The 27,790-nt window shown below is 47.5% G+C and overlaps 1 long non-coding RNA gene across 1 annotated transcript; it reads left to right on the top strand.

The window, feature by feature from the left end:
* The first annotated feature begins 1,955 nt into the window (after positions 1–1,955).
* LOC120756878 (uncharacterized) lies at positions 1,956–27,360 on the top strand. Its single transcript, XR_005702268.2, has 3 exons — positions 1,956–2,087; positions 16,563–16,690; positions 21,849–27,360. It is a non-coding gene; the product is annotated as an uncharacterized LOC120756878 (long non-coding RNA).
* The last annotated feature ends 430 nt before the right edge of the window (positions 27,361–27,790 follow it).

Raw genomic sequence — 27,790 nt, 5'->3', positions numbered from 1 at the left:
ATTTTTTTGTTGCACTGAGATCGATCTGCTATATTGGTAACTTGGTAACTTGACAACAGTCATTGCCATGCCTTTTCTCCTTTTTTTTTTTTTTTTTTTTTTTTTTTTTTGTAATTTAATTTAATTGTATCTAATGAGGACAATTAGATGGGGACAGCTTAATTATTTTGGCTGTTTTGTGCAACTACATTTGTGACAGCATGGACCAAAAGGTAATGTCCTGAGATAATCTTGAGTAAGAGTTTGTCGCTAGTGAAGGAGTTTGATACATGGTGCCATGACAGAGAAGTATTCCTGGTGTCTCTCCGTCCCTGAGTGCCTCAGAAGTGAAGTCTACCCTGGGATGGCAGAGGGGACACTAAAAGTGAAGCTGCTGGGAAGAGCTGAGTGGTAAGCACTGATTCCATTCCACAGGAAAAATTTAGAGAGAAAAGATGGTAGCAACACAGTCAAAATCTTAATTGCTTTGTCTGTTGATAGATGTTATTTGTCCAAATCTTCTCGTTGCCCTTTTATCCTATCATTCCTTCCAAATGGCTCTGATGGAAAAGCATGGACTAGTTTACTCTTCAGGCATGGCTGTGCAGATGCTGCCTGAGTATCCTTCAGCAACAACAAGCCCATTCTTCCCCAAAAGGACCTCAGGGTAGGGGAATGGGAACAGACAGAATGGGGTTGGCATCTTGGCTGGTGCAGGGCAGAAATGAGAAGTGTGGAGGTGCCAGCAGGGTCAGACTCTGTTTTGACAGCACTTTGTCCTGGGGCATGCCCACTAATTCTGACCGTGGGGCATGAGCAGGACTGGTACCAGCAGCCACCCCCTGGGTAGGCTCAGCGTCTCTGCTCTTCCAGTGACATCTGGGTCTTGTGTCACTTCCCAGACAGACAGCAGAGCAGCACTGCTGGGGGCTCAGCACTAAGGAATTTGTAGCCCCCTTGCAACAGATCTATTCCTCTCTGCTTAGATGTGTTCCCATTTTCTAAGCAGCCTGTATAACAGATGGGGAGGTCAGCGTACAAAGGGACTCTCAAATTTGGCAGAACTACATCGTACATGTCTGGCAAAAGGAGAAATAACCTTTGCAAAGAGCAACTGCTCAGATTTGACCAATGTGGCTCCCAGTTCACCACAGTTAACAGGACAAGGTCCCTTAAGAAGGGCAGGCTTACTGGGGTTTGGGAGAATTCACTGCATCTCTTCCAGGAATTATTTGCCTCCAAAGTTAGTCCAGGTGTTTAAGTCAGGATGTTAATTCTGCTGTTTTTCCAAAAGACTGAGAGGAGAGGGTTTCTTTTTCTGGAAAGTTCATCGATGTGATTTTTAGAACACCTGCTGGTGCTGGTAGAGAAGTGCCTCAAGAACAATTTTATCATAGTTGTGGGCAGAGTCTGAGAACCAAAACTAGCCTGGGTGTACAGTTGTCCTTGAAGGATGTGATATCTGTCAGCAGTCATGTCCAGCCTGCTAAAGTCCATCTGCACTGCAGAATAAAAGAGTAGATAATTTTGAAAATTAGGGGGAAATGATGTATCCATTAACTGACACTGTGATAGAGGCTGCTCCAGAGAAGGGAGATTAGGGGTCTCTTTGGGAGAGCGGGTAGGTTTCAGGCACAGTGTCACCACAGCAGCTAGTGAAGGTTGGAGGAGGCATACGAAGACCTTTAATTAGCTTGGTTGTTATTCTTCCATCATGAGCAGTTCATTAACTCCTGCCTTATCTACGCTGCTGTTCCCTCCCTGAACTGCACAGTCCCTTAACAATATGAGCTCTGGGGGTAAGGGGTGAAAGTGGGGAAATGGGAACCCCCACAAAGAGCAGAGGAGATGCTGACTGCGAGGAAATGGGTGAGGTCTTCGGCAAATACCCACATGTGAGAGTCCTTAGCACAAACTCTGATGTGCTGCTAATTATTCTAATTGGTTCCAGCAGCGAACCCAGCCCAGATGGGTGAGGACAGGCATTTACTGACTGGGCTCCTACTGGTCCCCAGAAGTCAGTGCGGAATTGCTGAGAGGATATCACACACAGCGAAGAAAGTGCTGGTCCTGCAGCCGCAGCTTTGGGATCCGGGGAAGGAGCAGAGGTGAGAGCTCTAGGTTTGGTTGTTTCTGCATTCGTTTGCTCCAGGGTAAAGTTGCTGGATCCTTTGGACTCTCGGAGGGGAAGGGGTTTTTGATCAGCGCCGAGGATGTTTGGCTGAGGAGCTCCCTTTCATTGGACATTATTGGACCCAGAGTGGTCACTGGTGCCCAAAACCTTAGGATCCCTCAGGGAGAGGTCCTGATCAAGCTCAGGTCTTCCCTATGCTCCTTTTCCCTACCAGTAAATGCTCCAAAACTCTTAAGTTGCTGAGGAGTTTGATAACTGAGGAGTTACTTAAGGGGAGGGACTTTGGTCCAAAACCTTCATGACTGGAAAGCCTGCCAGGTGCTTAGGGAGCATGAAATCCAGTTAGAAATCATCTGAAGCTTGGTTCTGGTTGTTGTTTTTAACATTTTTTTTTTTTTTTTTTTTTTTTAGGTTTGTTCCTTTCCAATAACCACAAGGAGTATGAAAGGTGGTTTGGGTTTTCCCTCTTTTTAAGTGGACTCAGATTTCTGTATCATCTCTTGGAGCTTTATTTAAAAGGAAAAAAAAAATCCTACCCAACTTCCTGTGACTCCAGTATTGAAAGCTTCAAGAAAGCATTGCTAGCTCTATTCTGTGAGAAGAATTCTCCTGCTGTCTCTTTACTGCAGGCTTTAAATTTAAGTGGGGAAAATGAGTAAAGGATAACAGGTGAAAGAAATGCTGAAGGTTAAATAAATTATCATACACCTGCAGCAAGTCAGTGTTGGAGGAGCTGCCCTGGTTTATCAGACTGGTGGCAAGGTGTGCCTGCTCTGCCCTGCCCACAGATCAGCAGGGTGTGTGATGCTGAGGGGTTGGTCTTTTCCTGGCTCGGTTTTAGGTCAGAGCCAGCTCTAAGTAATGGGCTAAGTGAGATGCATGAGTAAACCCCGAGCCCTCCTCTGCAGGTGACACAGGTGAGGCAGAACGACCAGGACCCACCAACACTGTTCTCAGTTTCATGTACAGCTGATGCCATTTTCCCTTTTCTGCTGCAAAAAAAAGATGCTTTTAACACCTGAGAGGCATAAGATAAATGAGAACTGTTTGTTCCAGGGCTGAGATGCTGCTGTGGACCTGCTCGCTGTTGCAGTGACAGACCCTCTGCTCCCCAGCAATCTCCTGGCCTTGCTCCTTTGTGCTTTTGTCTTGTGATGGTGTGAGCGGAGGAGGTGGGCTCTTTGTGTGCCTAGAATTGGGTGTCCATTAAAACATGGCTGTGTCTAATGGATCAGTGGAAGGGAGGAATTCTGCTGCTGCTGGCAGTCAGCCTGACCCTGCCGTGTGTAGGACACATGCAGGGTGGGGACAGGCCATCAGGGGACAAGCACAAGTTCTGGGCTGTGTATTGTAGGTGTGAAACCCTGTCTGGGGGATTGGTTCACCAGGTGGGCATCCATGGGGACATAGGACCCCTCTCTGGGCTCAGTTCACCCCATCCCCACACACAGACACTGGTCCCCAAAATTTGCTTCTTTAGGGGTGACATTTCCAGCTTCCCACGAGGTCCCTGGGGATGAAGTCACCACCAGCAAAGTTAAAAAGCCTTTCTGGAGGTAAATAAAGCCCCAAGCTCTCCTATTATTTTAAAGAAGCTGCCTCCCACGTGTGACCTTGGGTGTGTGTTGATGGGAGCCTGCCGCAAGGGTTTAGTCTGAAACCAAATCCCCTCTCCCTCTGCCTTTCTCCCCGAAATGGGAGCTGTCATCATCCTGCTCAATCTTTTAAGTCGGCCTGAATGCTGATTGTCTCTCTTCACTAAAAGGAAAGAGCCTGGGATGCTGCATGAGACTGCAGCTCTGTTTTAAGGTGGGCCGTCTCTTGCTCTGCGGTGTTTGCTTGGTCTCCTCTCTTGTGGCTCCAGTGAAGGTGCATTCCTGATGAGAGGTTTGTTTAAGTGAAAGTGGGGCAGATGGGAAGGTTTGCAGGCCTGTGAACAGACCCATTGTTGAAGCCACTGTGGGCTCTTAGAGTGGGCAGCTGTTGGTAGGGAAGGGAGGAATGACAGATCCTGGGGGTGGCTGCGGGTCCCCCATGCTCTCTGAGTGAGAGGAACCCTGGGGGTCACCCCTCTCCTCATGGGTGAGAACATGGCTCTGGGGTGGATGAGGGCAAGGCAGGCAGAAACTGGTGCTCTCTATGCTCCCCAATGGAAAACGCAATCACAAAACTGCTTGAAATACCCATCATAAGTAACAAATGCAGCAGCAGCAGCTGCCAGGAAACTTTTGGGGATGGACCAGCATCGGGATGTTCTCTGCTGAGGCCTGGCTTGAGAGCATTGGACTGCTTCAATGGGGAGATGCTATATTCCAGGTGAAACATAATCCCTCAGCCAGGGATGAAATAAGCTCTCACAGCAGGTACCTTTCCCTGCTGAGTGTAGTCTTTTCCCTTTTTGGCCCCAGACCACAGCCTACTTGACAGGGCCATCTTTAACCCTGTCAATCAAAGTGCAGTGGAGAAGAGAAGGCAAACAGGAAGAGCACAGTGGAAGGGCAAGTTTGAGTGACCTGATGATGGGGTGGGGACACAAATCATTGGAGCGTGGGTGAAATGAATGGCTCCAGCAGTGAAATTCGCAGTCTCTCAGTGAACACAAGGAGAGAAAAACTGTCTGGCTCCAGGACAATGCCTGGTGACTTGTGTAGAGGAAGAGCTCTGGCACCAACCAATGCATGAGGCTGATGAGAAGTGATCTGGGCAAGTCATTCAGAAAATCTAGTTTGCTGGCCTGGGAAGGAAATAATCACCTTGGGCTGATGTTATCTGCGAGGCTGTGTTGAGGAGGAGGCAGTGAAATGGGCAGGCAAGCAGGAGCCTCTGGCTCAAAGTCAAGCCTTGAGGTCCCAGGGAAGGGGTGATGGTAGTAGGAGAGGGGATTTGAATCCCCTGTGCTGTGGAGGGATGCAAGGCATTGGAGGAACTGGCTGGGCTCAGTCTGCTTTGAGCTGGCTCAGTTTTATTTGTGTCCTTTCTGATGTTGGGTGCAATAGTTTTCAGTTGTGTTTCTAAGCATGTTGTTTTAATGTGGTTGGTAACTTGAGTCTCCTCCTCTCCCAAAATGAAATTTAATAAAAATCTGTAATTTTTAAGAAAAGCTTTTTATCTGCATGCACACCTTTGAAACTAGATGTTGACATACCACAGATCCTGGCTGGGAAAGGTTGAGGCTCTGGACATCACTGTGTCCCATCACAGGCTCCAAATCCTACAAGATCCCAAAATGTGGACCTCAGTAGGAAGTAGGCATCTAGATCCTGATTGGGGGAGCTGAAGTGACTTTCCCAAATGTTCTGGAGCACAAAAGGTAAAAACCTCCAAATGTCCCAGCCAACATTAAAGCATCAAAGCATCTTGTCTCCTCCTTAGCCTGCATTAACAGGCAACAAAATCATGGTTCCCATTAGCATAAAACTCTGTTCGTATTGGCTGGTTTAATACTGAAATAGGCATCTTTCTAAGTTAATCACAAAAATGTCTTGGTTTATTGTTATTTTCAATGGCATTCTTACTTTCAGAAGGCAGCGTCATGAGTGGGAGGGGCCTGTTGAATAAACAGCCATTGCCTTTCTTTGTGAAGAGATTATGTTTTGTTGTGCTTGCAAAAATGACTTCTGCTGCAAGGTGTTGCCCTTTAAAAGCTAAAGAATATTAAATGAGCAAGAACAAGCATCACAGATACAGAGCCTATTTGGGAGAAAAAAAATCAGGTTTGGTATTCTGTGCGTCGTCAAACTTATTTTATGTTAATTTGATCTTTTTCTTTTTTATTTTGGTGTGGCCTGATTAGTTCCACATGTTTTCCCCCAAGGATTGGACAGTAAAACTGGTTGTCTGAGTCATCAACAAGATAAATAATTGGCAAATTCAAGGTCTCATCTCCTAAATCATTCCGCAGTTGCTCGTGGCCCTCACAGAGCTCGGTTGCTTTTGGGCTCGAGTCAGCGGTTCAGTCCCCAGCCTGGGCTTTCACTGGTCCCAGGAGACCAACAAACCTCTGATTACGGAGCCTCACATCGGCTTGTCTTGGCACATCTGCTGGAAGAATGCGGGGAGCCGCTGGGTTCCCATGGTCAGGGCTGGTATTTACAGCCAGGGTGGAGGAGCCTTCCCAAAATGGGCACCCCGGAGTGCACACCTGGCAGCTGTGCCACCCCCTGCACGGGGCTGGGGCCATGTCCTGTGTGGAGGTGCTGGGGTGTCTCCTCACTGGGTTTCCCGACCCCATGTCTCAGGAGGTGCTGACCTGCCACCCTGGGGATGCCACCCTGACCTCTGTGATTTAACACGCTGATCTTGAAATGGACCATCTCAACATCTTTGTCTTCTCCAAGTGCAGGTATCAGTCCTAGGTCCAGCTGGCCTAAACTCATGGGTCCTGCTGAGTAGCCATGAGATAGAAAATGAGAACATGAATACAGCCCCTGGGGTCCAGCCATGTGTGAGCGTTGAGAGATTTGAGATGGACACACAGCTGCTTCTTCATATGTGGTGGCTGTCTGGAAGCATGAATCCCTCTACTTGATTAAGAGAGATGTTGGACTTCTGTCCCTGTGGATTATTTCTGGCTTGGATTATATTTTTTAAGCGGTGCCACTTGAGTCTAGAGGAAATTATATCCGAAGTGTAACCCCACCACGGCTGGAGAAGTTGTCTACTGCTGTCCTGGGAGTGTTAAAGGTGCTGAACTGGATGGTCCCCTGTCTGGATATGTTGTTTTTGTGGGTTTATTTTGGGGGAGGGAGTATGATTGCATTTTAAAATGAAAGAAAGTGCCAAAAGTAGAATGAGAGACAGCTCAGTGGTGATCTCTGAGCTTAAGGAAAAACAGTGTAAATCTGGAACAGGCCCATGGTCTTCCAAGTGGGCTCCAGGCTTCTTAGCAGCAGAGTCACAGTTTCTGCTGAATTGGAAAAATAAAGCAGCCCAAATGTCTCTTGTGAGAGGTCCTGGCCCCTTGGCTCGACACAGGAGTGTTTGAAGCAAACCTGATGCCTTGAAGGGGAAACCACTGAGCTCCAAGGAGACCACTGGGGATGCTGGGCATGGGGGATGCAGAGCCCTGCCCACCTTTGGATGGTGCCGAGGAGTTGAAGGAAGTGGAGCTGAAGGAGAATGAGTGGATTGTGCTTTGCTGGAAAAAAAGGTCACCTTAACACACTGCAATGTGTGATGGTGACGCTTGTGAAAGCTAAACTGGCTCATTGAGTTAAAGCTGTGCACTTTTGTGTATGTGTCCCCATCAGGACTTCAGCTACCTTGGCTTTTGTGGTGGCAGTTTTGGATGTGGGCATTCCAAGCCCACTCGGCTCCTCCTTTGGCAGGTGCTGGCTTGGATGCTGGGTGCAGGCACTGCTGAGAGTGTGGACACCTGCTCGAACTGGGGCTGTGACCCAGATCTTGTGATGGTGCTAAGCAGGAGCATTGTCCTCTGTAATGCTTCCATTATCCCAATGAAAATAATGATGAGAAGCTCAATGGGCACCTTCCTGCAGGGACTAACCTCTAGTCTGTGGTAGTCTGTCTTTGGTCCTCTCCTTGCTTCCCCTGTTTTTCCACGAAGCAAATTGTGCTGTAAAGCTGAGAGCTTTTCTTTTGCAGATCTGGCTTTCTTTTTTTTATTATTATCAAGGTCTTTCTGCTTTGGGAATACTTTCCTAAGAGAGCACACTGTGTGTCCATGTATAGCACGTACCATGGGGTGTCGGGCTGGGGTGAGGAGCTTCACCCCACTTCTGGAGTTGGTGCTCTCAAGAGTTCATCAGCCACTCTCTGCCAAGGGAAAGGAGCTGAGCCAGCCCCTTTCATGGAAGTTTGCTGTACAAATGATGAACTATCCTGGCAAGACAAGTTGGAGACAGCCACCAAGTCTCCTTTTCTTTCCTAACCATCATCTTATACTTAATATAAGATTTCTTCCTTCTCCCCACCCTCTTAGCATTTGAATTTAGGTCTAGGTTTTCAAGAAAACAGCTCTCCTCTCTATTGGCTGCTTAGATGCTTCTCATCCTTCAATTCCAGCTGAGGGAAAAATGGAAAGGTTTTGGGTCTAGAAGGTCTCTCCATGTATAGTGAATATTTGGTGGTGCAGAAGAGTAAAAACGAAGCAGAGGACTGGAACAAGCAATTTGGCAGGCAGTGCAACTGGCTGGCTTGAATTACGTGTCAAAGTTTTGCCAGTTGTCAGTGTGCTGAGCATTTTGCATCATTATAAGATTTTAGGAGTCCCAATGCAGATTTTCTATATTTTGTTGTCTGAGATTTGTGTGGTTTTTCTCTTGTAGAAAGAAAACTTGCCCAGCAATTTGCTGCACACATTTATGCCTTTTTTTTTTTTTTTTTTTAGTGTACAGTGGAAACAAGCATCTGAAATCGTTCTTCTCCTTCTGACAGCAACATCTGTAAAACCTTAATGCTGGAAGGAGGCAGGAACCAAGAGATTTATAACCCCCTGCTGAAAAATTGGAACGACCTTATTTCCTGGCAATTAGCTTTGCTCAAAACATTTTTGTTTCCTATTAGAAGCGATCTACTAACATTTACATTGATGTGTTTAATAGTTGCTGGCCATCTCTGAATTCAAGCAGGCAAGGCAGGAGTAGAGGGAAGGAATATGCTTTGTATACTGTGAGAGTGTTTGTGTTGCGTTGTATGTTGTCTGTGTTGATAGTGGTGAAAACATCCATCATGCTCTGCTCCAGAGTGGGAATGACATCGTTTGGGAAAGGGAAGAGACCTGGTGTCTACCACTGCAGCATATCAGGAGCAGCTCCAGCTATTGCTGGAGAATGGATCTTGATTCAGCTGCAATGCCTGAAGAGTGGAGAGGTGAGCAAAGAAGAGGAAGGAGCAGCACATGCATGCAGGATGGTGTAGGAATGAGTAAGGTCAAACGGTGAGGAGTTAGGTTAAGGAATGTGTGAATGAATGGATCATTCCCCTTCTTCAGTGGATGCATTGATCTCCAGCAGAGACAGCAGCTCCTGAGACCTCTCTGAGGCCATCAGCAAAAAGTAGATTTTTGACTAGGTGGCTTGAGTTTCGGTTTGTTTTTCTTGTGTTTTTATTTGGTTTTTTCTGTGTGTGTGTGGGTTTTTTGTTTTGTGTTGGTTTTTTGGTTGTGGTGTTGTGGTTGTTTGTTTTTGGTTTTTTTTTTAGGCTGTTAAGAACTTGATGTAATGGGATGAGACTGAGAATCAGATATTTGAGATTAAGTTGCAACATGAGGAAAGCCTCATATCTGAACACACTGATAGCCTGGGTTGGAAGTAGTGGCAAATACTGTGGCAGTATTGTTTTGTAGGACCAGGGGAAAGAAATGCCTATTTCCTCCTTGGCTTTGAGATCAGGAAGATTAATGCGTATCTAGATGAGGTCCTGAGCGGATCTGGAAAAGATGAATTGTTTAATTGTTGAAAAAATGCAATTTTAGGGATGTTGAAACAAAGCTGAACTTGAAATATTGGGGATGTTTAAGGACAGTGTCTTGTGTCTTTGTTATGGAATTAACGTGCCTTGAGAATTGAAAGAACATTAAAGTTACCATTTAGGATATTGTTAACTGCCTGTGGGATGGCCCTCTGAGGGGCAGCATGGAAGAGACGATTCTTGGGGAAATGCCATAGCCCTGCAGGTGATGGATGGTCACCCTTGGCATTCCACAGACTTTTGTTGTCTTTGTTTTCTGGAGTTTTCCTTCACCATGAGATATCATTTTAGAAGTTTGCTCCAGGATTGGCAGCAGATGGTGTCAGCTCAGTTTTGTTGAAGTCAGATGATTCACTCACTTTGGCTGAAAATGAGCTTTTCCTGGCCCAGTTGCTCTTCCATCTCTGCCCCGGTTCCCCATCCCTTAGGCTATATGGCTGTAAATGTTTTATAAGGCTGAGTGTTTAGCTGGATACCCAAACGCTCTGGGTTCAAAACCAATCCTTTTTGGGGGTGTGGCAGGGAACTGCAACCTGGAGCTGCAGGCATTTGGGATGGAGGCTTCTCAGACTGCTTCTGCTTTGGGAGCCAAGGCTTTGCAGAGTTGTACATGAATATTACATCACTCACATGATCTCCATAAATCATCCCAATGGCCAATCCTTGGTCATGGATGTGTTGACATAAGTACTTACTAGCACAACTAGAGGTGAAGATGGTCTTCTGACAGCCTTGGGGAGCAAAGATGTGTGCCCCAAAGAGGCAAACTGCCCCCCCTCTACCACCCTTGGGACGCTGTGGGTGTTCTCAGTGGGGTTTGGGACACCTCTGCTGCATCTGACTGGTGTCGGGGTGAGGGTTGATATCTCTCTTTGTGGTATCACATCCAAGACCACCGTGTTCCTTAGTCTTTGTGGATGGCTGGAGCATGAAAATGCAAGCTGAGGACTGAGACCTCAAACCTCCACTGATGTGTGGAGACACCAGGGGCTGAGATGAACCCACCTTTCCTGCTCTTTGCCACAGCCTGCTGCAGAGGGTGGGTGCTGCTGTCAGTCGTCAGCCTGTCTCACTCCAGGCATTCCTGGCACAAGTCTCTTCAGGTCTGCCTCTGTGCACAGTCTGGTAATTCCTCCTGTGATAAGTTTATTTGTCTTTACTTTTCCTTTCTGAGAGGCTGGACTGACTCCCTGCTCCCCATCCTCCCCTCCTGAGACACAGCCTGAAAAATTATCCTCCTCCTCAGCTGCAGACAGAGTCCCTGGCACATGCCTAACCCTAGCCCTGCCCAGCCAGCTCCCTGCAGCACCAAAACTTATTTAAGCACCAGCAGGAGCAACACTATGGCTGAGCACCAAGGGGGAGAAAGAAGGCTGTTCAGAAACCCTGTTGGCTCCCCCAGCAAGGGATAAACTGGCCATGGATCCACTTATGCTTTAAGCATCAGAAGGTGAAGGGCTGAAGCAAATTAAAGTAGGATCTAGTGAGAGACAAAAACTCAAGTGAGTTTTATGGTAGAAGTTGGTGCTTTTCTGAAAGGGACAAGTTGTCTTAAGAGCCTCTTTAATATATCTTTCCCTGTGTAATTATTTCCATAATATCTATCCCACACAGACTACTTGTCCCCTTAAACAGTGTTGTGGGTAAGGGGAGCACCAGGGAGGATTTTCCCCCTCATTATCAGGTCAGTATATTCCCTTTCGTTCCCCAGACTGAGTGTTGCACCTGTGCTGTGCTGCTGGTACTGCAAGGGCAGTGGGAGCACCAAGCCAAGGTTGGATTGGACTCTGGCAGCTTGTTTGGTTTGGCTCTCGTTCCCAGAGCTTCATCTGGTCACAAGGGCTGTGCAGCTGGGAGAAAGGATGCAAACTGCTCCCCACTCCGAAATATCTGGGGGTATTTGGGGAAGACAATGTGTTCATCTCACACATGGCACCAAGGACTCATCCCATGCAAAACTGTTCTGCTTGCAGTGGCCTGGGACAGCTTCCATACGTTCCCCCTTGGAATGGAGGGTGCCCTGCCTTTCTCCTCATCTGCTGGACAAAGAGGCTTTTCAGCAGTGGAGATGCCTTAATTCAACTGGGTGTTTTAACTGAAGGATGTTTCTCTGTGCTTTGCTGTTCTTTTGTGCCAGAAATTGTCACAATGTGTGGGAAAGTCCCCTTTCCCTTTTCCTGAAGGACAGGTTTCTTTTCACCTCCCAGCTGCAGGCAGGCTCAGCAAACAGATTTGTTTTGGGCCAGGGATGTGTGTGTGCATGTGTTTTTTTGTTTTGTGGGGGTTTTTTTGAAAGTACAATGTTGTGGCAGCCGACAGTTAATCCTAAATTTGGGATACCTGACATGGTAATGAGAAAACAAACCTTCCTGCACTTAAAATGAGTGACAGGCCAGGTTTGGCCCCAGCAACCTTCAGAACTGGTTTGACCTTGCAACCAGATCTCCTGGGCTGACTGACAGCTTTTTACAGCCGCATTAGGGCTGAGCTGACCTTGTTTATCTGGGGATTCACCTGGGAGACAGCAGACATGTCCAGGGATATTAAGTCTCAAGCAGAAAATGTTTGCTCAGGTATTAGGGGGAGAGTTAATTTAGACTGAATACCTCCAATGTGGCACCAGCCACTGCTCTGAGGGACACTGTGCCCCTGGCTGGGTTGGTTTAGACTTTCTTTAGAAAGTGGAATCTGCTTTGAGTGGAGCAATGCAGAGCCCTTCAACACGCTCTGAATTTCCCTTCACATTTAATGTTTTTGCGGTTTTGGTAAAACAGAGGCCAGGTGAAAGTGCAGGATGATTTTCCTATGAAGGGGTCTTGCAGCTGGCACCACAAATGCGTTGGACCACGTGGACTCACTTTTCTTTAATAAAATATGATGTGTGAGCTGGCATCTGTCCCAGGTGTGGTTAGGATCCCCCTGACCTGGTACTTACCAGCTCCTTTCTTCCCATGCAGGGGGATGTCCTTCCCCTGCTGCAGTGACTCAGGAAAAGGCTAAGCACAGCTGTTCTTCGTCTTTGCTTGTGCAGACCCAGAATGAGAGGACCAAGCTCTGGAGCTGCCCTCCTCCTGCACCCCAAGGATGGGCAGAAGAGGAGCACCCTGTAGATGGTGCTCTGGCCTGTCTGCCCCTGTCTACACATCTGGGAGCATCCAAGGGTTGCTGCCTGCAGCCTGATCCATGCTGATGTCTCCTGGGGACTTAAGCCATCCCAGCAGAATGATTCTGTCTGCTGTGTCATTGGTTGCAGCCTTTGATTTCCAGCAGCACACGTGTGCTCTGGGCAGGTGGTGCAGCCCTCCTGCAGCAACTCTGGGTGCAGGCAAGCTGATTCTAGGTGCAGGGGTATCTTGAGATTTAAGTTTTTGTAAGTTATTTCTTTGGGCTAGCAGGCAACAAGCAGCCCTCAATGTGTGCATGGGTGGTCCTGGCAGTGTCCCACCTCTCAGAAGCACAGAGCATTGCTGTTCCCTGGGGTCAGGCAGGCACCTTCACTGCTGAGGTTCTCCAGGTTTCCCTCTCCTGTTTTTTCGGATGAATCACAACTTTTTCAGATTCCTCTGACAGGTTTCTTTCCTCCTACCATAATAACTTTTCAAGAGTGAAGCTTTCTGTGCTGGCATCCCACACGTGGGTGTCTGATCTCTGCTGGATGGGGTTGGGCTCACAGCAAAGAGTGGCTTGGGGGAACTCTGGAGCTGTTTTTTGGTAATAATGCAGATGCCCATGGGGTGACATCCTTTGCAGATGGAACCTTCCCTGGTGTTGTAAGGAAGTTCTGTTTACTTATATCTTTTCCCATTTTCCCTGCTGGTATTACCTAGTACCACCCCCTGCATTTCTTCTACTTAGGTTTCACCTCAGCTCTCCCTCTCCCCTCACACCTGCTTGTTTGGGAATGTTGGGGGAATTGTTAGCTCACTGTATTCCAGATTTCCACCTTGACACTGGATTTTTGGTTCTCAGCCAAGTTAAGAAGTTAAAATGCCTGTGTGGGTGTGAGAGAAGACAACCTTGTCAGGATTCCCCATAAGCAGCAGAAACTGAAATCTTCAGGGAGGACGGCTTTAACGCAGATTCCTTTGCTGTTTGTGGAGACAAGGGATGGTTTTCTTTGACTGTCACAGTTCTACAAAATTTGTGATACCAGATAGAACAATTTAAAAATCCTCATTATAGGCTTGATTTTATTTAAATATCATATGTTGTGCTTTAGTGTAAAGTCCACTGCTGCTCTAAGGGACAGCCAGCCATGGATTCTCCTGTCTGTGCACCACACCAGAGCTGTGTCCCCTTCCTCTGTATTTTTTCTGTCTAGCCTGGGGTCTCAGGTCCCCACAGAGCCCCTCCTGAGGGCCACAATGTCCCCAGGTAGAGAAGGGAGGAAGGCATAGATGAAAAGCTGCCAAGGGCGAGTAGAATGTGGTGGTGCACCCCACAGCTGGAGAAAGAGCCAGAAGCTCACTGGGTTATGCAAATACCCCAAATCCTGAATTTTTATTTCTCTTCCTGACCCACTCTGCTTGGCCTTCCTCTGCATCCAGTTCTGGCAGGTCCCTAAAGGCAGAGAGTTCACATGGAGCAGGAAAGGACCTTTGTACCAACCTGGGAAGGAGGTCCATACCAGCTGCTGTTCCTACATGATGGTCCTGGGAACTGGTAGGGAAACATAAGCTCAAAGTGCCCTCTGGATGTGTGGATCATCAGCACAGCACGAGCACTGCTCTTGGTCCCTCCTGAACGAGTCCACCCTCAGTAATGGGTTCAGCAAAGAGGGGAAGCGTTGCAGCAGTTTCGCCTGGAGGGCTGGAAATGTGGCTGCTACAGTGTGAAGCCTCCCTGTGCTGGGGGAGGCTGGGATCCTGCTGCTGAACTATTTATTTAAGAAAAAAAATATTATCATTTCAGGCGTTGGCAGCATGGGGTGTATCAGCCATTGTATCAAAGATGTGGTTTTAATGCACTTTCCTCCGCTTAAATGCTATTTGCCTTCTCCTTCAGGCAATTGAATTTAAGAAAACTCTGGTTGCCCAGGTTTTGTTGAACAAATTGGTCCCTGCACACACAATTCCCAGGAGGAGCCAGCTCTGCAGAAACTCTGGGAGCTGTCACTTCAGTGCATGGCTGGGACGGGCTGAACGGATTACCCAGCTCTGCATAGTCTGCTCTTTTATCTGTCTCAAAGCAATGGGAAGCCAGGAATAACCCCTCGGGGTTCCTCTGAGCCTGGCGGTTTCTGGAGCCCGGGGTCAGATGACTGTTATTGTAGCTAAAGGTGTTTAACCCCAATTGATTTTGACAAGCCCTATTAGCGAATCCCACAATTGCTTATTGGGTTTGGAGAGGAACGTTGTCGATTTAAGGCTGGATGTTCTAACCTGAGTGCTGCTGACAGGATGCCATAGGTACCAAAGCCGTTTCACAGGAATCGATGGAAAAACTCCCTGTCCATCTTTGGGGCCAAATTCTGGCACTTCCCCAGGGTCTGGCAGCTCTCAGGGATATTGGAGTCAGCCTTAAAAGTCAACGGGTATGAGATGTATGAAGCCTCCTACTCTGCAATGTACAGAGCATCCCTAGGTCGGGCTTAAATAAAGACTTGTTTGTAGCACAGCTGCCCACATCCCAGCCCCGGGGAACGGTGCAGGAGCCATGGGACCTGGTGCAAAGCATAGGAGAGTCCCTGGGAAGCTGCCCAGAACAGGCTGAGGGTTGTTTCTGCTCCCCTGCAAAGCTGCCCTGTTCCCCAGCTTGGTCCCCACTTGGGGAGAAGGGAGCTGAGGGTGTTTGGTACCTGTGGCTGCATGAGCAGAGAGAGCCTGCTCAGCATCTTTGCATGCTCGGAGGCAGTGTTTATCCCATGGGAATGAGTTCAGAGCCCTCACGCCCTGCAGGCTGGAGCCGCCGCTGGGCAGGCGGAGAAACCGTCTGGAGACTTGCGTCTCTGAGAAATATCAAGTGATGAACTCTTTGAGGCTCGTATGCCAAAGACGCCTGAGATCATTTGGATGTGAATGGGAGTTATGTGCCTGAGTAATCTCGGGGGATCTGGGTTTAACAGCATTGCTGAATTTCTCCCTCCCTCTCTCTCTCTCTTCCTTTTTTTTTTTTTTTTTTTTTTTTTTTTTTTTTTTTTAAATAATGCAGCAACTGGGGAAATAAAAGCACGATCTAGAAAAGGAAATCATTGCACTAGCCCAATATTTTAACGAGGCACTGTTGCTCTGCAGGTCAGGTGTAGGTGTTTGTAGGTGGCAGCAGCCTGCTCGTCACACGTCCCAGGGCAGAGAAATGTGGCTGTCACACGTGCAAAGGCACTTTTAGCCCGGAAAATTGCTTTCGGACAACAGAGCAAGCAACCTCTTGGAAGCCCTGCAAGTTTCACACTTGGTTTTGCTTCTCGGTTGCTTGGGGAGAGGAGTCACCCTGTCAGGGAAAACAAACAGCCGGCATCGCCTGCCCGCCCGGGGCTGGAGCGAGCGCCTGGAGCTGCCGTGAGACCGCGCCGAGTTCTCCGGGAGGTTTTGTAACAAACACCTTGTAAAACGCAAATATTTGAATAGCGACGTTCACGGCTAATGTGCCAGGTCGAGGAACAACTGCTTATGCTTTTTTGTTGGCCGTTTGAAACTTAAAGGGTGAACTTAAGGATTTTTCAGAGACAAAAGCTTTGAATACACTATTTACATACTGATCCTGCAGTTAGCGGACAGGATTATGAGCCATTTATTTAACAAAGAGACCCTAGTTAATCAGCAGTCTATTTATTGTTTCTTCGTAATTTGGCAGTAATTCATAACCATGTCTTGTTTTTCATTATGGGCACAATTGCACTAAGTGTGCTTGCTCCCCATGTACCATCTCTGAATTTTATTTTCCCTTTGAAAATTGCTCGTATTCTTAAATAAAGGATTGTATTTAAATGGAAAATATTTATTTCAGATGATTGCTTTCAAAAGAACCAGTTCCTTGCCCTGTTTTGGGTAATTTAATTATTTTCTTTGTGTTTTTGCAGGCTTTTTTAGCTCAGCCTCTGGAAACCTGGGCAACAGAGGAGGTGGCTGTAGGTGTTGGGAAGCACTTGGGGTCAGCTTTGGTCATTGATGCCCCGCGAAACTGGGTCAAGTCACGGAATGTCTAAAGGTAAGGAGGATTTTTATGCTGATTTTGAGGCTGTTATTAGCTATCTGGCAATGCGTCTCTGGTCTCTCTGCCTACTTGTGGGGTGTGAAGAAAGGCTGAATTTGCTGTGCTTCTCCCAGCCTCACCAGCCTCCTCTTGACTCTGGTGGGATCCAAACCTGACTCAAGGAACTCCAGACTGGGGTTTGACTTCTACCACAGGAGATCCCATGCCCTAGCCTTCTTGGCTGGCATTGTGGTTTTCACTTGGAGATCCTGAACCACTGAGGTGCTTTTATACTTGCTCGGGCACAGAAGCGATTCCTCCTTCTCCAGGTGCTTGTCTGACCTCAGGACTCTTGATTTCCTGTTGTGTGAGGAGAATGGGGCCCTTTGCCTGCTCCCAGTGCCAGGCAGAGCGCTGTGGCAGCAGCATGGCCAGGGAGCCATTCCTGGGGTGCTCAGTGCCAGAGGGAATCGGGCCATAGTGACCTGCAAAGCCTTGTCCTGAGCATTGTCTCTTCTCCCACCAACGGCAATATTCAGGGGAATGCTGATATCAGTGAGAACTCTTGGTGATGGCTGGGACAGAAACAAATTACTTTCCCACTAGGAAAAAGTCATCTGCAAAATGTCATGGACACTGTTCTTTCTCTTTTTTTTTTTTTTTTTTAAATTTTATTATTATCATTTTTTTATGTGTGTAATTGCATGTCAGACCAAGTGCACTCAGAATGCGAGCAGGGTCTGATACAAGGAGGGTGAAATGAGATAATCCATGTTTTCATCATCCATAGGCCTCTCTTTTCACGGGCCGTGGGCCGTACTTTATTAGGCTGAGCAGCTCTGGGCCTGCAAGAAAGAGGAGCCCTTTCTCATCCCGATGAGAATAGTGCAGTGAATGGATTCCAAGTGTTTACTCAGCATTTGTCTCGTGGTTTATCAAAGGAATGAGGAGGAGGTGCCGACAGACCTTTTGTCCTGCTGATGTGTTATGACAATGTTCCATGAATATGCAGAATGGCAGAAGGGATTAGAGCCAGTACAATTCCCCTCCGGCGCTCTTTTTTTCTTTTTCTGCCCTTTTTTTTTTTTTTTTTTTAGCCTTTTTTTTTTTTTTTTTTTTTTTGCCTGGGATGTTCAGGGGTTTAAGAGTGACCTGCTCACAGTCAGGGCACTAAACATCAGATTTTCCTGCAGATAGGGGTGTAAAAATCCCACACTTGTCCAAAGCTGTTAGCATCTGACTTGAAGGTTGGGCTGTCTTAGTCACTCGCTGCTCTTTATGAAATTTTGGCTGGCAGGAACTGCCTGGCTGAAAGCTTTGTGATTTGGGAGACATGGAGATATTGGGGCATAATTAAAACTTGAGTCAATCAGTGACACGTGAAGCCCAGGGCCAGCTGCTCTGCTGCTGTTGGTGTAGGCTGGCAGTGGTACCTTGCTGTGTTTTCCTGTTGCTTCCCAGAGTCCTGGCCCAGGAGTCTGGGTGTGATTCAATAAGCAGTGCTGACATCAGGAATCTTCATGTGCTGCTTTAGATGGACAAGTTAATGAGCTATAACCCTTGTACACACCTGTGAGGTGATGATTATCTCTGTTTTCGGAATGGGGTACAGTGGGATGGTGGGAGACACATTGTTCCACAGGTGTAAATCCAACCTTTGGTGTTACTGACTCCTTATCTCGGGGTTACTGCTCAGCCATGGCCAGAAGCTATCTGCTGGTAGAGTGTTTTTTAGGTGCAACTATGCAAAGATGTCCCATAGGAGAAATACTCTCCATGGGTTTCCTACATCCCAAGAATCTTTTCTGCCTTGCTGCTTAAATGGTCTGGTGGGGAGTTCCCCAGATACATAAGGGGAATGATGATATCGCATCCATGTTGGGCCTTATCCCAGGAGGAAGGGTGTTGGATGTGCTCAGCACTGGTCTGATTCTTCTCTTCTTGGAACCAACAGACCAAAGCACAGCTGAGAGCTGTTAAATCCACCTGAGATCTCCCCTAACCCAACCAGAAGGTTGAAACTAGCCACTTCCACCCTTGCCACACACACGTGAACTGGTTGTTCTGGCCCTTCTGGTACCCTTCTGGTCCTGCCTTTCTGTTCGGGATTTTGGTTGCTCTGTGGAGCATCTGGAAGACATTTGGCCTGAATCAGAAGAGAGGTGGGATGTAGTCTGCTCTCTCTCATTGAGCCCATGGGAATCACCCTGCCTGTGATGACCACATCTGCTATGGGGACATCCAGTGAAGGCCATTGAGGAGAAATTGCTATCATATCCTCCTGTGCAGCGATGTTTGAGCAGTGATGCTCTGAAGGTGGTCAAGGACCCCAGGCTGCTCTGTTCCTGTCCCCTTGGAATATGTGCTGTGTGGGGCTGAGGTCTGGATCCTGCACAGAGCATCCCATGGCAGGCTTGACTTGTGGCTGCTGTTGCCATATTTGTGTTTTTTGGTTTTGTTTTGTTTTGTTTTTTTCCCTGGAATGGGTAGAAATGGGAGAGTTTCTTCACAAGCATCAACCTGAACAAGGCCTATGAGATCCTCTGGGGCATCGAGTTTCTGTTTGCAGAATGAGGCATTCACTGAGCAAGGGGCTGGTGGGTTTGTAATTTGAGTGTGTGTTGGGGGAAAAAGGGAAGCGGCAGAGCCTCCTTGCAAGTCCTGGCACCAGCTGTGCAGGAGTACCTCCTGCTGCTGTGGCATGTTTGTTCTCCTTGCTGCAGTCCCTCTCCACCCACTCAGGAATGCAAGCAATAATTAGGTTAATGGATTTTGATGCAGTGATCCCAAGCCCAGCTCTTGGCTGGTGGCCCCATGACAGCAGCTGGCAATGGCTCCTGCTGATGGAGGGCGTGTGCTCTGATTTGCTCCCTGGGGAGGTTCTTGATTGGTCTGTGAGGAAAAAGTGACTTTCTACCTCCAGAGGCTGAGGACTATTGTCCAGTCAGTGCTGACATCCCTTCTGTGGGGTCTGGTCAGCACTGGGATGTGTCCATGAAGCAGCTGATATCGGGAACCCGAGGCACCTCAGCCTTAGCTCTTAGGCAGCCAAATTCTGGAGACTGGATCAAAAGGAAAAAGAGCATTTTACTTCATCTGCCAGCTCTTGCCGCCATCAGCAACAGAGATATTCCTTTGACCTCTGGGGCTGTGCACAGAAGACCACAGTTTTCAGGTGATCCTTTGCAGTCTGGACTCCTCTGTCACGTAAGGAGTAAAGAAGCCAAAACAACTACAGGAGGGCAAATCCTTCCCGCTCTGAGAAATCTGTAATGAAAACACAGGGCTTGGCAGCCCTTGGATGAAGGCCATCCTTGGTTTCATGGGACATTTACACCACAGACACTCCACGGTTGAAGCAACCTTCAGTTCTCTGCTCATCTTTTATCCTCTGGGATTACGTTGGTGGCTGGAAGCTGCGTCTGAGTCCCTTTTCCTTATGGGTGGACTAAGCCGTGGAAGAGCAGATCTGTGGCAAAACACCACTCTGGATTTTGTGGGGCTTCAAGGCAAATCCATTAGAATCTGTTTGCAACAGCTAATTCTGTGGTGGGAAGCTGCTGAATCCTCTGGTGGGATCTGCCATGCTGATGGCACCCCGTAACTCCTTCATCCTGGTGGATAAGTACATATCTCAAATACCTCCATGTTGCTGTGCTGCTCATCTGAGACTTGAGGCAGTTCTTTTGACTTCCACTCCACATGAATGTATTTGGGCCTCTCAGGATTCCTTTTGTCACTGATGATTTTTTTGTTTTTCTTTAGGAGTTTTATGGCAGGATGTAAGTACCCAATTCTTGTTGGCTTGGATGGAAGCTGGATTTCTAACTTTTACAAACTTCTCCCGGACTTTACGCTGGAAAAATGATGATTGGATCCTGTATTATTTTCTCTTTTGACCCAGTCCCAGATTTGGCCCAGGTTTCCTCTGTCTCCCTCTGTTTCCCTCCCTGTGAGATGTGGGACAAGCTGTCCCTTTTTAATCTTTTAGGTCTACAAGGATTTTCCACGCCTGCTGAGAAAACACAAGGCAAGAGAATCTGTGCAGAGTTTGTACACTCCACGTTTGGTGTAAAGAGAATGGATAATATTCAGAACTCTGATCATCTTCCAAAGAGGGGTGTGTAGTGCAGCAAACTGACTGAGAAAGGGGAAAGGAAGCAGGTGATTCTAAATTTTGTCTCCTGGCTTGTTCTGTGCCTGCACAAATTTGTATCTGCATCTGCCCTGTTATGTCCTGGAGACTTCCAGTTGTTGTTTTCCCATCGGTAATTTCATGTTGTTTTGAAGAGGATTTCTTCCAATAGCACTAAGGGATGGCACCTCCCTCCCAGCCTGGGCCCCACCACAAAGCTCTGCTCAAGTATTTAATTCAACATTTATTCTGCAAGGAAAAAGCACATTAGTGGTCATCCCTGGGACAGAAATCCCTCCCTTCCCCTGACATCCCAGATCTCAGGTCTCGCTCATTCATCACAGATGGCCCCCTCAACTTCTCCTTAAGCCCAACAAATTGAGCAGGAAGAGAAAAAGGCGAGATTAAATGCTGAAGCTCTTGCTGCAGTGGGAAAATAGAGATCTTCTGTTCCTTTTACTACAGGTTTTTCATTCAGGTAACTTGACCATTGTCTGTTATTCATCAATTCCTATTCAAAAGCTAAACTATGAAGGTTAATCCACCAGTTTCATCCTACAGAACCATGAAAATCTTTTTCACGCAAACAAAAACTAAATGTATGTGATATATCATGCTGTGTATGGGGGAAAAGCTTCCAGAGATACTCATCAGATGCATCTGCAAAGTAGATGTAAGATTTTTGGTTCCATCAGAGTGTTTGGGTGGTGGTTGTGATGATGTCACTGCCTTGCTGCTTTGCTTCAGAGTCAGTCCTCCATGCTCTACTTGCATTAGGAAATGGGCAGATTAATTTCTGACCTTTCCCCAAGGGAAAATTTGTCTGTACTGGATATTTTTTAAAGAAGGGTTCTTGTTTCTGATATTGTGAGGTCTCCAATCCTTGCTCAAGGGCCCTCCTTTAGGCTGAGATGATGTGATGGTAGAGCTCTGTTGATAAGGGAGGTCAGTGTCTGTTTTTGCCCCTATCCCCTTGGGTAACAAGGATCCAAGCCAGGTTTCAAGAGCAAATCCATCTCCCTCACTGTTTGTACTCAGGGTGACGCTACCAGATGGAGTTGGCCTCGTTGTTAACCTCCTGGATGCACCCTGAGACCACCACCTGGGTGCTGCTGCCTCCCTGCATCAAATACTTCCTGTGAGACAGAGATTCCCATCTCAGCTGGAGGAGCCCATGTCCACAGCATTTCAGCAGTGGCAGATGGAACTGAACTTCTGTGGACCCCCAAACTGAAGAAATGCCTGTATTGATTCTCCCAGCCCCAAGCAGCTACAGGCATGGTTTTGCCTGGAAGGAATGTGAGCCAAGTGCTGTGATTCACACTTGTCCAGTCTGATTTGAGTCTGAATCATCTCTCTCCCCTTCTCACTAGGAAATGATGTGGCGAACATCAGTCTGTCATAACTGGAGACTTCTTTCCTGTACCACATGCACTTTGAAGTCATTGCACACAATCTTAGATTTTGGTCATTTGTGGCGTGGTCTTAAAGGCAGATGAGGTTGTCACAACCTCAACCAGCTTCTCCACCAACACAGACTTGTGGTGAGCTCTTTTCCTTTGGGACTGAAGGGCTGGGTAGTGGCCAAGTGTGAGGATCTCTGCTCTTCTTTCCCCCCAGATCTCCATCTCATGGCTTCACTTCTGTGTCCTGCTCCATCCCCACCACCTCACAAGATCCTGCGTCCTACACAGCCTCCATTCACTGGTCCCCTCAGTTAATGGGGTGCCCTGTCCTTCCTGCTGGGGTTAGTGTTCCCCCTGCACTGCCAGGAGGGGCTTCCCAGAGGTGCCTGGCTGGGCTGGGGGGATTAGGGAGTCTTTGTTTCAAAAGCATTTTAAGTGGTGAGAAGAAAAACAACCTGCAGGTCAGGCTGCAGGCAGTTCAGGCTGAAGGTACAAGACAGGAGGGAAATTTTTCATGACAGAGGTGTGCTCCTGGCCTGAGGGGAGGGAAGAGGCTATTGTGGCTGGAGTCAATGGAATTACTGCTGGCAGGAGCATTGAACAGAGGAAAAAGAGAGCAGATAGTGAGCAAGCAAAATGGGATTTTAACCGTCTGCCCAGGCTTGCAGCTAATTTGTCTGGCAGTTAGAAGAGAGTAGCAAATCAACAAGGAAAAGGGAAAGTTTTGCACTGAAGTCTTTGCCTGGGAGCTCTGTGTGCAGCATCTGGGGCAGTTGGGCATCAGTTCCTTGAGTTCATTGACAAACCCGAGCCTCAGCAGGTTTGGGGAGCTGGCTGGGGACAGGGTTTGGGCAGGAGAAAAGCCTTTCACCCGGCAGCTAGGAGGCAGAACTTCCCAGCGTGGGGAGAGTTTGGGGTGATCTACGGGTTCAGGGGGAGGGAAATAATGTGGCAATGCACAAAACACTCCTGCTGCAGTGCCCCTGTCCAGGTTAAGTTTTCCTTTGAGTTTCTGTTCATTCTTGTGAACCTGAGATAGATTTGTGCCCTGCTTGAAATTGAAGGCAGGTAGAACAGGTTCACCAAGAGAGTTTTTTTAACAAATGCTGTAGTTCAGTCACAATTATGAAGCCCTTTTGGGTTTCTCTAGTATTTAATAATGCTTTATAAAGCCAAATAATTAAATATTATTAACTAACCCCATGACCCACACTTTGCTCTTTGTGTGGCCTCCTCTTAGGTTTGGGTTCTGGCCATGAGGTATGGCTCTGGGGTAGAAATTTAAGGAACATTTTGTTCCAGGAAGAGAGAAAATGAAATATTTATTCACCACAAATACTGAGGTTTGTCTTGAGTAGAAAAGCACCAAAGTTAACAGAAGTGAAATCTCCAAAACTCCATACCAAAATTTGTCCCCCATGCATTCTAGTATCTGAAGTCCTTTGTAATCTTTTCTGTTTTCTTTCAAATTTAAACAAAATTATGCTTCTATTAGGAATATTATCTTTGATAAACAAACAACAAAAAAAAGTGTTTTTTTCTCCCTTACCCTTTTTTCTGTAGGAATAAAAATAAACTTAAAAATATTACATCAAAATGAACTTGGGGAAGAAAATCTGGACTAGTTGTAGTGGGAAAAAAACCCCAAACTTTCCCACAAAGCTGAAAAATAGTTCAAAAGTTTCTTTCTCTAGAATTTTTCCCTGCTGTTCCACAGTTCTTGCATGTGCTTTTACCTATAATTTTTGAGAATGAATGATTTTGTCTGGACCTTACTGTGCAGTTGCCTACAAATACGTAAGTGACTCAAAGAGTTAGTTCTCAGGAAGAGTTTATTTGCTTTGGTTATCCTTTTTCTGCATCTTGAATAAATGGAATAGCTCAGGAAGGGTGTTTAATTGTGGCTTCTTTGACCCCAGCCACTGCCTGGTGTCCTGGGCTGGTTTTTGTGTGGCTGCTGGTCCTGAGCAGTGTGGTGGCCCCACTCCTGCATGTGTGTGACCCTCCAGGTGGGCAGTTTGCTCTCATCGCTGTTCTCCACCAGATGTTCCACCCTAAGAGTGACACCCATGAGGGAAACGTCCCAGGAGGAGAGGATTTCCCACACACTCCTGTGCTGTCGTCACCTCATGCAAACGTGCTGAGCTCTTACATAGCTCTCCTTGGTGCTGCCAAGAAATAGGACAAGAGGCAATGAGCAGAAAATGATGCACAGGGAATTCCATCTGAACAGGAGGAAGAACTTCTTCACTGTGTGAGCAACTGGGCACTGGAACAGGTTGCCCAGAGAGTGTGTGGAGTCTCCCTCACTGGAGATATCTAGGAACTGTCTGGTTGTAATCCTGTGCTCTGGGATGATTCTGCTTGGGCAGGGAGGTAGGACCAGATGGCCACTGTGGACCCTTCCATCCTGTCCCATTCCATGATTCTGTGGGCAATGTGATTCACCTTCTAGTGGCCAAGCCTTCCCCCTGCACAGAGACCTGTGGTGGGAGGCTGTCTCAAGAGTCTTTTTAGGGTCTCCACCTGGGAATTTGGAGCATGGATGGATTCAGACATGGATACACGGAGGCTGGGAATGGGCTCAAATGTTGTCAGGGCAGTGCTGGTCCTACAGCCAAGGAAGTACCTGAGCATTTGGTGGTTGATGAGTGATGGGGTAGTTCAGGGCCATCCTAAGAGCACCATCAGCAGGTTTTGTGTCGTTGAAGAATCCCCCAGGGGCCACGCTGGCTCTCAGGCTGGAGGGTGCCTTGGATTGTTCACTGTGGGATTTCTAGGGAGAGAAAGCAGAGAAGCCTTTGCTGTCAGGGCTCCCACTCCCTCTTTTCCCCTGCACATTCCAGGGGGGCTGAGAAACAGATGACTGCTTCACAGGTAATTGGAGGGCTCTGGAAATAGGGATGATCCAAATGCAACTGTTCTACACAGAGCAGGACAAAGCCACTGGTCTCTCAGCATGGCTACATTAGAGATCATGAATCTTCCACCCAGGTATCCCCATACTGCCTGTGGTTTACCAGAAGATAGATTTGTTTTGGGGGAAGAAAACACACATTTTTCTAACTTATGTGATTGCCAAGTGTAGCTTGGACACGTGGGTACCGCAGATGCAATGCCTGCCTGGGTGCATGGGGGACGTAAAACAGAGGCTGGCTGTGGGTGCACAGCCCCATTCCTCTGCAGCCAAGCAAGTTCACCTGTGCTATAAAGTGATTTGTGCGTACAACATCTCTAGAGGAGGCTGCAGCTCCAGTGTAAAACGGTTCAGGAGCTGGAGGTTGAACTCTCTCTACGTACTCAGGATGAACTGATGCAGAAGGCAGCATAACTGACACTTGCTTAGTAAATGTGATTTATTCCATTCTCATCACCTCACTTTAAAGAGAGTTCTGGATCACACTTGTTTGGTAGCCACCTTTTTTACTGTCTTCCACTTTTTAATAATAGTTCTGGGCCAAAGAGCACCCTGAGTGAGAAAGCATATGTGGGAATCAGAGTCTGTGTGTTCTGGCCTTCCTTATTCCATGAAAACACAGCTTCCTGTCTGTGTGCTCCTGCCCACCTCTGTCCTGCTGTTTTATCCATCTGTCAATGCTATTTTGACATCTGGGTCTGAACGCGCTGAAGCTGAGAGCAGTTTGAATGGTCCCATCAGCTTTAAAGTAACTACTCACCAGCTGGAGTCTGAGCCAGCCCACAGCCCCAGAAGGGGCCAGCGCTTCTTCCTCTGTGTGTAAAATAACATGAGATCAGGGCCTGGGACTATAAACACTTAAAGCAGTTGGCTCTTCGTAGCCCATTGTCCAGATGAGATGTTTCCTCCTTTGCTAGATCTGATTCCAGGTGCAGACAGATCCAGATCCAGACAGACTGGTGTGTTTTCTTTTTCAGCTATTTTCAGCTGTTAAGAATATTTTAAAAAATCCCAACGAAATAAACAAAAAACCAACCCCTCTCCAAAACAACAACAAAAGACAACCAAACGAGCAGGAGAGAGTGAGTGGTAAATAAGGGCTGTTTGATGTGACTGAGAAAAGCTGTTCCTCTTTTGTGCTCCACAACCCTTTTCCCTCCCAAACCCATTCTTGCCAGATCACGATACATTAAAATCCTTGCATCAACATGAAAATCCTACCAGTTAATATTTGCAAAGCTGAAGGTTTCCATCTCCCCCAGGTGGGCAACTTTCTTTGCGCAGACTGGAGAGATCTTTAGTGATTCCCTTCTTGGATATCTGTCCTGCTGCCCTCTCCAGTGAGTGGAAAAGTCAGATCCTCTGGCTGAAATCAACCACCTCCCTTCAGATGCTTGCTTGATTTAAATGTGCATGTCAGGAGAAATATGAATTTTCCATTCTTTCTCCCTTGGCTCTCACAAGGTGAATGAATGGTCCCAGCTGTGCCTTTCATTTGCTTTCCTCCCTGAACATCAGTGTCTGGAGAAAGGTACCTTTCTCCAAGGCTGTTTCACCCTTTCTCACCTGCTCTCTGTCCTTCAGCCGGCACCAACATTCCCATTATCCTCGTTTGGCAGAATGGAAACTGAGGCAGTTAGCTGAAACAGCACCGGTCTGTGTCAGATCAGGTCTGGACCCACAATTCCCTGCCTGAGCCCTGGAGAGGGGAAGAAGAGCCACAAATATCTGCAGGAAAAATAAAGCATGAACAAAACCGCATGCAGGCACAAGAAAGGGAATGAGCAATGGTGCCATTATTCCACTAGCAAATGCTTAAAGTAAAGGGCTGAAGACTCTTCTCTAAAATGTTGAGTGGATTTTTAGTTGAAAAAGGAAAGTAGGAGGATGACAGGACCCGGTCAAAGTCACCTACTTGCCTCTGTGGAAAAAGCCTTTCATTGTGCTCTGCCCTTGGAAATACTTTCACACAAGCTGCAGAGTTAAAGACTTCAAGTTTTACTCTAGCGGGATTTATGAAGGGATCTACCACTGCATTGGTGGTACTTTTCCATCTGTGTCCCCGGGACAGGGACACATAGCTACGCCTGAAGCTGTGAGCTGGTCGTAAAAGTTCCCCCCGGCTTGTCCAGCCCACCCTTGAGCAGTGGCTTCCTTCTCTGCTCTGGGCCAGGGGCTCCTTGGGCAGGCATTTGGCTCAGAGGTGACTCTCGGGAGCAATGGGTGAGCACAGTGTGGGAGCTCACCGTTTTTCTGGTGCAGCTCAAGCAGCCCCTCAGCCCCGGTAGCAGCACATGTCGAGGGTGAGAGGCTGCAGTTCTGCCCAGCCACATCTCTCTGGAGAACTGAAGAGATTTTCCTGAAACCCAGTAGGGAATTCTGAGACTGGTGTCTTCCTTCAGCTTCATACTCTCTGCAGTGCTAAAGTCAGCCTTATTTTCCCTGTCCATCTCTGAAGTGCTGTCCCTGTCCACGCTCTGGGCAGCCCTGAGCTTTGCGGACCATTTCCCTCTCTCCTGGGAAAAAGAAAAGAACTTTTCCCAGGATTTCCTTACCTAGGAGGTCTCACCAAGCTGCAAAGGAACTAAACCGACAGGCTTGGTTTCGGGGAGAGCCCCTGGCTCTTGCCGGCGCTGAGTTGGGACCACCTCTGAGCA

The sequence above is a fragment of the Hirundo rustica genome, chromosome 9, assembly GCF_015227805.2.
Source record: "Hirundo rustica isolate bHirRus1 chromosome 9, bHirRus1.pri.v3, whole genome shotgun sequence".
NCBI lineage: Eukaryota > Metazoa > Chordata > Aves > Passeriformes > Hirundinidae > Hirundo > Hirundo rustica.
This window is presented reverse-complemented; position numbering and strand designations above follow the sequence as displayed.